The sequence below is a fragment of the Pleurodeles waltl genome, chromosome 6 (genome assembly GCF_031143425.1).
Source record: "Pleurodeles waltl isolate 20211129_DDA chromosome 6, aPleWal1.hap1.20221129, whole genome shotgun sequence".
In the NCBI taxonomy this organism is placed as follows: Eukaryota; Metazoa; Chordata; class Amphibia; order Caudata; family Salamandridae; genus Pleurodeles; species Pleurodeles waltl.
The window spans coordinates 1,086,696,830-1,086,708,840 of record NC_090445.1 but is presented as its reverse complement, the minus strand read 5'-3'; the positions used below and the strand labels follow the sequence as shown (position 1 = coordinate 1,086,708,840).

At 50.2% G+C, this 12,011-nt stretch overlaps 1 protein-coding gene across 4 annotated transcripts in view; it reads left to right on the top strand.

Annotated features, from left to right (window-relative positions):
* Positions 1–12,011, top strand: part of TMCO4 (transmembrane and coiled-coil domains 4) — a 488,865-nt gene that overhangs the window by 127,759 nt on the left and 349,095 nt on the right. The window lies entirely within an intron of this gene.

Here is a 12,011-nt window from a genome sequence, read left to right as displayed (position 1 = left end):
AGGGGGCTTTGTGCCCAGAGTGCTTCATCCTGCGAAGGACAGAGGTAGTGGATGCCTTTCTCCACTGGTTCTGGAGGGGGCTTTGTACCCAGAGTGCTTCATCCTGCCAAGGACTGAGGTAGTGGATGCCTTTCTCCACTGGTTCTGGAGGGGGCTTTGTACCCAGAGTGCTTCATCCTGCCAAGGACAGTGGTAGTGGATGCCTTTCTCCACTGGTTCTGGTGCGGGCTTTTTGCCCAGAGTGCTTCATCCTGCCAAGGACTGAGGTAGTGGATGCCTTTCTCCACTGGTTCTGGAGCGGGCTTTATGGCCAGAGTGCTTCATCCTGCCAAGGACAGAGGTAGTGGATGTGATACTCCACTGATTCTGGAGGGGGCTTTGTGCCCAGAGTGCTTCATCCTGCCAAGGACAGAGGTAGTGGATGTGATACTCCACTGGTTCTGGAGGGGTCTTTGTAGTGACATATGACACTCCACTGACGGTGGGGCAACATGGAAGCTGTCCAGGCCCCTGGAACTGATCACCAGCCTCGTACGAATGACCACTGGGGATGGCAGCCATGTCTGCGACGGTGCCACTGGCACAGGATGTGGCGTGGCCGCTGGCGGTGCTGGCGGCGGGCTCAGTAGCGGCGGTGCTTGCGGCGCTCATTGGGCAGCGGTGCTGGTGGGGGGCTCACTGAGCGTGCTGCTGGCGGCGGTGTCCTGAGCGGCATTGCTGGTGGGGGGCTTACTGAGCTTGCTGCTGGCGGCAGTGTCCTGAGCGGCGGTGCTGGTAGGGGGCTCACTGAGCATGCTACTGGTGGCGGTGTCCTGAGCGGCGGTGCTGGTGGGGGCTCACTGAGCTTGCTGCTGGCGGCGCTGTCCTGAGCGGCAGTGCTGGTGGCAGCCTCACTGAGCTTGCTGCTGCTGAAGGGCACAGTGTCTGCGGTGCAGGTGAAGGGCACAGTATCCTGGGTGCTGGCGGCGGTGCCCGTGGCAGCGGTGCATGTGACGGTGCCGGTCTTGTCCGCCGTGCAGGTTGGTGGTGACTTCCCTTTCTTTCTGTGGCCCTTCCCCACCTTGTATGGTGGCGCAGCTGTCTTGCCACTCCCAACTGTTGTCCTGGCTGAGCCCTTGGTGGCAGGTGTTTAGGCCTTCTCCCTCCGGGCAACTTTTTTTGTTTTGGTGGTGGGGGGAATGTCTTTGGCCTCACTCCTTGGGTCACTGGCTGCCCTGCTGCTTGGCGCACCCCAGAAGCTGGTTACTGCTGACACTACTGTTCCCGGTGATGTGGTGGCTGAGGTGCTGGGTTGGGACGTGGAAAGGCGGGCCCTAGTGGACAGAAGGGTTGGGGGAGGTGAAGGGAAGAGGTCAAGTTTTGACAGGAAAAGTTTTTTAGACACACTGGGACGGGTAGATGGAGGGGGTTTGGGAGTGGAGGAAGAGGTAGTGGTTGTAGGAGGTGTTCGTTTGCTGACTTTGGGTGAAGATGCATGGGCTGGAGGCTGTCGTGAGGTGGATGGCTGTTGGGTTGGTGTGTGACTGCGTTTGAGTAGTTTGGGAGGAGCGCTCAGACACACTGGGAGAGGGCACAGGGGATGTGTTATTTGCTGTAGGGGTGGTGAGTGCATGTGAGCGGTGTGTAGTGATGGGCGTGCTGGTGATGGAGGTAGTGGCTGAAGATGTAGTGCATGCAGGTGTGAGTGGAGACGTGACAGGGAGGGAGGAGGGAGACGTGGAGGAGGGGGACACAGTGGAGGCAGTGGATGTTGGTATGTGCATGGGTATGATGCTTGTGTGAGTGCCTGTGGGATGTGTAGTGCTTATGTTTGCCAGAGCTACCCTCGTGTGTTGAGGTGTGTGCATGCTGGTCTGATGGTGTGCTTGGGATAGGCTGAGGTACTGGGGATTGGGTCTGGGTGGAGGAAGCTTGAGGGGGGAGGTTGGACACAGGGACAATGGCTGCCATCAGTGCTGAGGCCAGAGTCTGAAATGCTCGCTGTTGTGCTGCCTGGCCAGAATGAATATCCTCCAGGTATGCATTTGTCTGTTGCAACTGCCTCTCTACACCCTGGATGGCATTCAGAATGGTAGACTGCCCAACAGTGAGGGATCTGAGGAGGTCAATGGCCTCCTCACTGAGGGCAGCAGGGCTGACTGGGGCAGGGCCTGAGGTGCCTGGGGCGAAGGAGATGCCCACCCACCTGTGTGAGCGGCCATAGGGCACACGCTGAGGGGCTGCTGGGAGGGCGGTGCTGGTAGGGTGGGTGGCGGCTGTACCTGTAGATGTGGTGGGCACAGAGGGGCCCACCACCGCAAGGGAGCTCCCATCAGAGGAGGAGTTGGTGTCGCTGGTCTCAGCTCCTGTCCCCGCCGTGGAGCTCCCTTCGCCCTCCGTCCCACTGGTGAATTCTGAGTCTGTAGTCTCGCCCTCCAGGGCCATGTGGGATGCAGTTCCCTCCTGCTCTGGTGGCACAGCTCCTCCACCTGATGATGCTAATGCACACAAGGACAGGGAGACCAAAAAGAGGGGGGGAAGAAAGTAGAAAGACATGTTCAGTGCATGCAATACCGCTACCGTTGGCGGACACTGCAGACACAGCAGCCCTTTGCACTACACCATGCACTTTGAGTTCCCTAATTGATCACAGGGACATGGGGTACAAGGCCTATGCCCGATTGCTGCACACATGCAAGTCACAGGAGCCTGACTAGGTGTCGATGGCTCTTACCACTGGTGGGGATGGGGTGCCACTGAGCCTGCCTCACAAAGGGTCCTTGCCTACAAGCCTCGCCCTAGCCTAGGGGAACCCACAGCCCACCTCCCCCACCCAGACACCTCCAATGCGCGCTGAATCAGATGGGTGTGAGTGTACTCACCCCCTTGTGGCTGCTGTGATGCCCTCAAGCGCCCATCCAACTCCGGATACGCCACCGCCAGGATCTGGAACATCAGGGGGGTCATGGTGCGACGGGCACCCCTCCCACGTTGGGAAGCCATCCCCAGCTGGGCCTCCACCGTCTTCTTGCTCCAGCTGCTAATGTCCTCCCATTTTTTCCAGCAGTTGGTGCTCCGTCTGTGGTGGACCCCCAGGGCCCGGACGTCCTTGGCGATGGCACGCCAAATATCCTTCTTCTGGTGGGCGCTGACCTACAGGAATATTACAGGGGAAAAGGAAAAACAATAAACGTCCGGACCGTCACAGTCATTGGCCCACGTTCCCACCTTTGCCCTGACGCACATCCACTCACCGTCGTTTCATGCACGCCTCATTCCCCCCCATCTCCCATCCACACCACTCCGAACAGGCATTGCCCATACAGCATGCTCACAGTGTACTCAACGGTTTGTCTGGAGGACTGTAGAGTAGCGTCTACTGGGGGAGGACCCCATCCACTAGTTTCTCCAACTCCTTCGATGTGAAGGCAGGGGCCCTTTCCCCAGACACTTGAGCCATTGTCGCTTCCAGACTGAGGTCACAGCAGCACTTGCAGTGTAGGTCCTCTCCTGTCGAAGATCAGGTATCAAGTGGGTGAACAGACAGAAAATGGCGGTCACGTCCGCGGCGGTACGTACCGTCACCGCCGGCGTACATCGTCATTGGCTCCTGAGACCCATAGGGTTCAATGTTAACCAATGCAGGATTGCGCCGTGGTCTTCGACCGCCTACCGCGACGGTGTACAACGCCAGCGATGTTACCTCATATCCCCTTGTCCCACATTACAGGTCAGGCAGCCGCCATTTCAGGGGGCCACATGACATTAATTTTAAATGCGTCACACATATCTAGGGCTTTCATACACACTAAGACAGGCACATAGTGGATTGACAAATGTGTGCAATAAAGTTGTTTATTTCGTACCTCAGTGTTGGCTGACCCTCTGCTCGCTGTTCTCCTCCAAAGAGCATGTCCGCTGGGGCAGGTGAGGAGATGGTGGCATCCTCCGGTGTACAGACCGCTGGTGGACCTGTCGACAATGGAAGGGCGACATGTAATATTCACCTACAGACTTGATTGTGCCACAATCCATGAACTGTGTGCCCAGTTGGAGCAAGACCTGATGTAAGCTATCCGCCATCCCACAGGAATCCCCCGCTAGTGCAGGTCCTGTCAGTACTCCATTTCCTGGCATGTGGGTCCTTTTAAACAACAGTGGCCATTGCATCTGGCATGTCCCAGCCAATGTTCTCTAACGTGTTGTCCAGAGAGTTGTCTGCCCTGCTGAAGCATGCGCAGCTACATCGTTTTCCCTCAGGTGGAGGATTTGCCTACAGTGAAAGGTGACTTCTATGCCCTGGGACATATCCCCAACATCATAGGTGCCATTGATGGGACACATGTGGCCTTGGTCCCCCCGCAGGAGTGAATAGGTGTACAGAAACCGGAAGAGTTACCATTCAGTGAATGTGCAGAGGGTGTGTTTGGCCAACCAGTACATCTCCCATGTGAACGCCAAGTTTCCTGGCTCAGTGCATGATGCTTACATTTTGAGGAATAGCAGCATCCCTTATGTGATGGGGCAACTCCAGAGGCACCATGTGTGGCTATCAGGTGAGGACATGGACCCTATACAGTGTAAATAGTTGTCTGGGTCTGGGGTTGTCCCTAAGGGTTAGTGTGTATCTAGCAGTTGTCCCTCGACATTTGCAGGTGACTCTGGGTACCCCAACCTGTCATGGCTACTGAACCCAGTGAGGAATCCCAGGACAAGAGCAGAGTAACGCTACACTGAGGCACATGGGAGAACTAGGAGGGTTACAGAGAGGACCTTCGGCCTCCTGAAGGCCAGGTTCAGGTGACTCCATATGACAGGTGGTTCCCTATACTACTCACCAAAGAAGGTGTGCCAGATCATCGTGGCCTGCTGGATGCTGCACAACTTGGCTTTGCGACTACAGGTGCCTTTTCTGCAGGAGGATGGTCCTGAAGGAGGTGTTGTGGCAGCTGTGGAGCCTGTGGACAGTGAAGAAGAGGAGGCAGAAGAATAGGACATAGACAACAGAAACACCGTGATCCATCAATACTTCCAGTGAGACACAGGTAAGAAGACATCACTGCCTCCTACATCTGATAAAATTGTTCGACCTCTCATCTGTCTGTCACTTTCACCCAGTGTATCGACCCTGATTTGTCACTTTCCCTTTCGATTTCACAGATGTGGGTCCCACTGTGGTACCTCTGCTATGGTACCTCATGGACTAGAGCTGTGTGACATAGGTATGTTGGCAATACAATGGACATTGCTATTTCCCTCAGTTATTGCAAATACACAATTGTGAAAGCACAGACTGACTCCAGATTGTTTTGTGATTTAAGGGTGTTTATTTAAGTGCTAAATGGTGGAGGGGTTTGTAAAATGGTCAGGGGTGATGGTAGAGGAATGTCCATGGCAGAGTCCAGTCTATTAGTCTTACAGGTGCATTGTCGAAAGGGGCATAGGAAGTGGAGCTAGGGCAGTTTAAGGATGGACAGGGTGACAAAGTGGGACAGAAGGATGACATTCAGGGTGGTCTCATTTCTTGGCGGGGGTCTTGGCATTGTTCTCTGTCTTTATCCTGGATCTCAGGGACCGGTTGCGGGGTGGTTCTCCATCTGCAGCGGGTGGGGTGCTGGTGTCGTGGTCCTGTGGCGGTGCCTCCTGTCCACTAGCGCCGGCGGAGGTGGTGGGCAGTTCATCGTCCAGGTTTGTGTCAGGGGCCCCTTTTTGTGCCACAGTGTCCCTCCTGGTGTTCACGAGGTCCTTCAGCACCCCTACAATGGTGCCCAGGGTGGTATTGATGGATTTGAGTTCCTCCCTTAACCCCAAATACTGTTGCTCCTGCAGCCGCTGGGTCTCCTGAAAATTGGCCAGTACCGTTGCCATCGTCTCCTGGGAATGATGGTAGGCTCCCATGATGTTGGAGAGGGCCTCGTGGAGAGTGGGTTCCCTGGGCCTGTCCTCCCCCTGTCGCACAGCAGCCCTCTCAGTTCCCCGGTTTTCCTGGGCCTCTGTCCCTTGAACCGTGTGCCCACTACTACTGCCCCCAGGTCCCTGCTGTTCTTGGGGTGGTGGGTTAGCCTGGGTTCCCTGTAGTGGTGAACACACTGCTGCTTGACGTGTCCTGGGGACAGAGGTACGGGCCCGCTGTGTGGGTGCTGTGGTGGTGTTTCCTGAGGGGGGAGGCTCTGTGGTGGCCTGTGACTGTGTCAGGGGAACCGACTGTCCCGAGGTCCCAGATGGGCCGGGCTGGTCATCTAGATCCAGTTGGACAGAGCTACTGTCATCACTGTGGGCCTCTTCTGTGGGTGGAGTGGACATGTCTGGGACCTCCTGTCCGGTGACGTTGGGTAGGGGTCCTGCATGGTTGTAAAGGCATGATTATTGCATCTGTGTGTGCCATGGTGTTCAATGGGTGGGTGACCCTGTACCCCAGTGCTTCCATTCCTGTGTAGGACCTTGTGTGATAATTGTTTAGGGGTCTGTGTGGGTATGTGTAGTGGTCATGCATTGGTGACGGGTGTCCATGCTTTGTTGTTGCATGCAGGGCTTGGTGTTGGGAAGTGTGGTTTGTGATAGTGGGACATATGTGAGGAGTTGGAGTGATGGGGGTGAGGGCGAGGGTGGGGGTATGTGATAGCATGCAGGTAGGGTGGGGGATGAAGTAGTTAAAGCTTGGACTTACCAGAGTCCATTCCTCCAGCTACTCCTGCGAGGCCCCCAGGATGCAGTATAGCCAAGACCTGCTCCTCCCATGTTGTTAGTTGTGGGGGAGGAGGTGGGGGGTCTGTCGCCAGTCCTCTGAACCGCAATGTGGTGTCTTGAGACCACGGAACGCACCTTCCCCCGTAGGTCGTTCCACCTCTTCCTGATGTCATCCCATGTTCTTGGGTGCTGTCCCACTGCGTTGACCCTGTCCACGATTCTGCGCCATAGCTCCATCTTCCTAGCTATGGTGGTGTGCTGCACCTGTGATCCGAATAGCTGTGGCTCTACCCGGATGATTTCCTCCACCATGACCCTGAGCTCCTCCTCCGAAAACCTGGGGTGTCTTTGCGGTGCCATGGGGTGGTGTGGGTGATGTGTGAGCTGGTGTGTGTCGTGATGTGTGGGGTGATGTTTAGGGGTGTGTGGTGTTTTGTGCGTGGATGTGTATGTGTGATGGTGTTGTGTGCCTCTGTATGCTGGTGTTGTCTTTGCTTTGCGGTGTCTCTAGCCTTCTTCAAAATATTTGCTGGTAAGGGTTTGTGGGTAGTGTGGGTGTGTGTTTTATATATTGTATTTGGTGTGTGGGTGTGGTGTGTGTGTGTATTTCGAATTGTCCAATGTGGTTGTGTTTTGTAAATGTGTGTGTATTTTGTGCGCAGCGGTGTGTACCGCCAATAGAATACCGCGGTTGAAAGACTGCAGCGTGGATTCGTGGGTCGTGATAGTTTGGGCGTATTCCTGTTGGCGTGACGGTGGAGGTTTTGTTATCACCAGTTTATCATTGAACTTTGGTGTGGCGGACTTGTGTGGGTGTCTTTTGGCGGATTCGGAGCTGTGGGTCGTAATAGCTGTGGCGGAATTCCGCTGCGGTATATTGGCGGTCTTCTGCACAGTGGTAAGCGGCATTTACCGCCAATGTTGTAATGAGGGCCATAATCCCTTCTGAATAGCTCAGCAGGGGCCAGTTTAGGGCTACAGAAGCACCTTAGCTGTCAGAGGCAGGTTCAACTCTGACAGCCTAGTGCTCACCAGCACTAGCAGCTAATGATCCTACCTTTCACGAGTACTGGTACTCTCCTTGGCAGCAGAGAAGTGCCGGTAATCAGAGTGAGAAAAATAAGAAGTGCTGGTACTCAGTACCTGTGAGTACCAGCCCATTTAAAGCACTGAATTTACTTAAAGTCATGCAAATAATTAATGTGATGAATACGGATATGTATACTAAGTAATAAATCATATTCACAAAACGGCCCCCAATAGGGAAGCAGATAGCTTAAAAAGTATCAGTGAAATCAACTGTGAAAACTTTTTTACCTTCCCATAACACCTACCCACCACGGTTAAAAAACCGGCCCACCCACTAACCTGTCAGACCAGCCTATAGGCCAGTCCAACACTGACCTATAGAAGAAGTGTTGCAGTGTTGTTGTACAACAATGAGGTACTGTTGTGCAAGATCATGCAAAGCGCTTCCCCAGCCTTTTTTAATGACACTGCTAGTTCCAAACCTGTCAGGCACACATAGTCAAATGTGGACGGAGCAGAGGGGAAGGAGCAAGAAGTAGAGAGAAGGTGACATAACAGAAGGGTACTAATACAGAGGGTAGAGGTGTAAGAGATCTTGATAAATACCAATTGCCAAAGATACTAGCACTAGCTGACATGTTTGGTTCGGCAATGCTCGTTACCAGTGCTGAGAAGCATTGGCAAAAAGAAAAAAAATAGGCATTTACAATGCAACGGGTCTCGCATTTCTCCGAGTTACAGCTATTAGCAGTTGTAAACGTCCAACCGGACTTTTATTGCCACATTAAATTGAATGAAAAAAAAATGAGCGATCACGCTGCTACAGTTCACTCGTAGTGAAACCTATCGGTAAAAGTGCAATTATCTACGGAACCGGCAAAAGTACAATTAACTATGTAACAGGCTCAATGTCATTGAAAGCGCTCGACTTCTGGCAAGCGAGATCGCGCTGCCAACAAAGATAAAAAGTAGTCCACAAACCGGACAGAAAACAGCAAGCCTCGTATGTTTTCAGTACCTGGTCGCTGCGCTCAGGGGGGCTAACCACCGGAAAAGGCATGACGTATGCATGCCTTCCACTAATGAAAGCAAGCAGATTTTAACAGGCAAGCCCACGAACCAGTGAAAGACCACTGACGAGACACGGACGGGGCTCCGAGCCCTTTTCTAACTCCTAAAGCGTCTCGCAAACGAAACGCATGCCCAACCGCATGCAACGCAGGCTCGACCCTAAAAAGGCTTGTTGCTGATACTGAACAGTATCGGGCGGCAGGGAAAGGCAAAAGCCGACCTAGTGCGATGTCGTATGCATACACCTGTGGACTCCAGTCATAGACATTTATAGGTCATGACGCAATAGCCATTTTTGCTCTTGACCCTAGAATGACAATGTTATGTGTCACCACAGTCATGTACATGCATCACAACAGCTTTTGTTTCTTCTGATTCACTGTGCCAAGGTGGTGTGAGTGGGAAATTAATAAATTATAAAAAGTTTTCAGTAGTGCATTTAGAGACTAAAAATATAGGTGTGTTCTTGACAAAACTGTGGTGTACTGACCAAAGTACAAGGATTTGTAAAGCTAATAGGTCTGGTTTTGATTGACGATATATTGGCTTTGCCATTGCTTGTTTTTATTAATTAATGTTTTTTATAAAACTTTATTACAATTGGACAGGTATCTTGAAAAGGTTTTAAATAAACTTTTCCAAAAAAAATAGAAAGATGTTGCCTACGCATGCAACATTTTTCTACTTTTGTAAAAGACATTCACAGATATCTGGCTGTGTGTGCATGTTGTATGTACGAAGGGCCATCTTGAATTTCTTTCAGAAGTTGCCTGACGCAATTTGTGCAGGGATAAAACGCACACGTTGTAATCCTAGTTCAGGTATAAACTCCTGTTTGCTCTTAGTTACTATTACCGGCTCAAACTGGATTGCCGACCTGCGTACTTTTGAAATGAATAGCTACACGCTTCATGTGTAAATATGAAATGCAGTGACACTTTAAAGTTGTGCCATAAAACCATTGATACGGTGGAAACAGCTTATAAGGATTCTGGTATCAACTCAGCAATGCTTATTACTCAATCTCCATCTGAGCACAGCTGCCTCTCCCTGTTCACAGATATTAAGTGATAACAGGGTTGTTTTCTCAAGAATAAAGTGGCCTCATTACTGAACAAGGCCACAGTGACTGTTAGAAGCATGGCATGGCAAATGAGACATATTGTTCTCTTGTTACACCTTACACCAGCTCAACTTTTCCTTTCAGCCCATCAGCAGAAGACCAAGTATTGGTAAAGCTAATAGGTGTGGGTTTGTGTTAAGGAAAGTATTAGGAGACAGTTTAACTACATGGTTTGTGTTGACCGTAGCTGCCCTAGAAAACAAATTACACATTGAAACAATGTCTTGGGCTACAACAATATGGAAGCTGCGAGTAGATCCCTTTACGGAATAGCATTAGCAGAGTTAAGCTGTATCATCAAAGAAAAGTGTTATGAAAAGTAGTGTGAAGATGAACTTTACCTTGTAAGGGGTGAACTTGAAAGGCATATACATCAAAATATAGAATAACAGATATGTTGGACATATTTCTGCTGCATCTCTTAGAAGACAGCTATGCATGTATGTCTTTTCTTTGTGCAGAAATAAGCCATAGCCTAACGTTATCACCACAGTAAGTTAAACAAATGAATTTATGACTGTTATTGAAGAACACTGTGACTTTATGATAGGCTATTACTTCCACACAGTCTATCCCTTGCTAAAAAAATATGAATCACTATTTAAAAAGCAATCGTCAGCAAACTAAATAAAATAAAGCACACTCAGTGGGTCTCAATTAGTGCATTTGTAGGCTAACTAAAATCCCCATTACCAAAGCCTAACTGGAACACAAAAGCACACTATAACCATACTCAAACAACCATGGCCTTAATACCCCTTCCATGCATCAGAAGAACATGAAAAACACATGAAGGGCAATGGCAGAAGGAGTTTGACCTAGAGCACACTCTTTCTTTGTAATTCTTATTTTTGTACTTATTTTGAAGAATTGATAGTATAAATTATGCCAGTCAGTTAAAGCTGTGTGAAGCCAGACCTTAATTAGTGCAAATTAGAAAACAGTTCAATTCCTGGAGGCCTTATGATCCAGACCTGGGCTGCCAGCTGTCCTCCTTTCCTGAATAACTTTCATCATTTAGCAGAAACATCAGTAATTGCTCACTTCAACTCGAGTTGGTAATGATTTGATTTTCTTGAAGTGTTTTTCTGAACCTTTTATAAACTAACAAAACATGCTTCCTTTTGAGATTACAAGACTTCAAAAAACATTACAACTTGGATCCAATACAGCCTAACACCTTTCAGCATTTTGAAGGAATGTTCACAGTGGTCAAGCGTTAATGAGGGGGTTGTTGCATCAGATCTTCCGACGGCGAGCCTGACATGTTCACTTTAAACCTCTCCAACCCAAGATGTCTTACACAACTGGATGGAGAGCAGGCACAAGCCTCCAGTGTCTCTAGGAGCGCTGAGCCAGCCTGCCCCAACCAGTCCTGGCACTTCTCTCATGCTGGTTAACAAAATGAGAGCAGTGTCTGGATTGGTTAGGGGAGTTGGCTTAGAGATCCCTTGTTGCCTTTTTGTGATGGACTGTGGGACTGGAGAGGGGTAGGTAAGTACTTTTAGATATTTTAGGTGCTGTTTTTATTTTATTTTTTACACACTGCCAGGTAGTGTGAGAAACTTGCACTTTCTTCAACCTCAACTCTTGAGTTCTTAATCGTGGCCCATTATAACACTGTTTATGATGTGATTTGTAATGCTTTAATCATGTTGTTAATATGTAAGAAACAAGAAGCAATACAATCTGCTCCTTCTCAACATGATAACATTGAAATCATCTTACTTTTAACTCAGTTACAATCAGCAGAGGTTGGTAACTTACAAGAGTAATTATTCCAAAACAGGGATCTGTGTTTGACCTTTTGGTCACAGGTTCATAGCTCAGCAGGTCCATTCACCAGTTCATCCTTCCTCAGGTTTATAGAATGAGTACCTTTGAGTTATCTGTCAGTAGCACCTAGAAATGCCTCAGGGTGAATGTGCACGCTGCAGAACCCCTACTCCGTTTTAGTTATGTTTACTTAATTTTCATTGTGTGATGCTGTAGTGCAGGGGCAGAATAAACAAAAGCATGGCTGTGTTTGGAACATGGATTTTTCTTTTCTGCCCGCTCAGAAGTATAACACTTATGACTGAACTTCCTGGAGCCAATCGGGATGTGATCCTGAACTGTGACT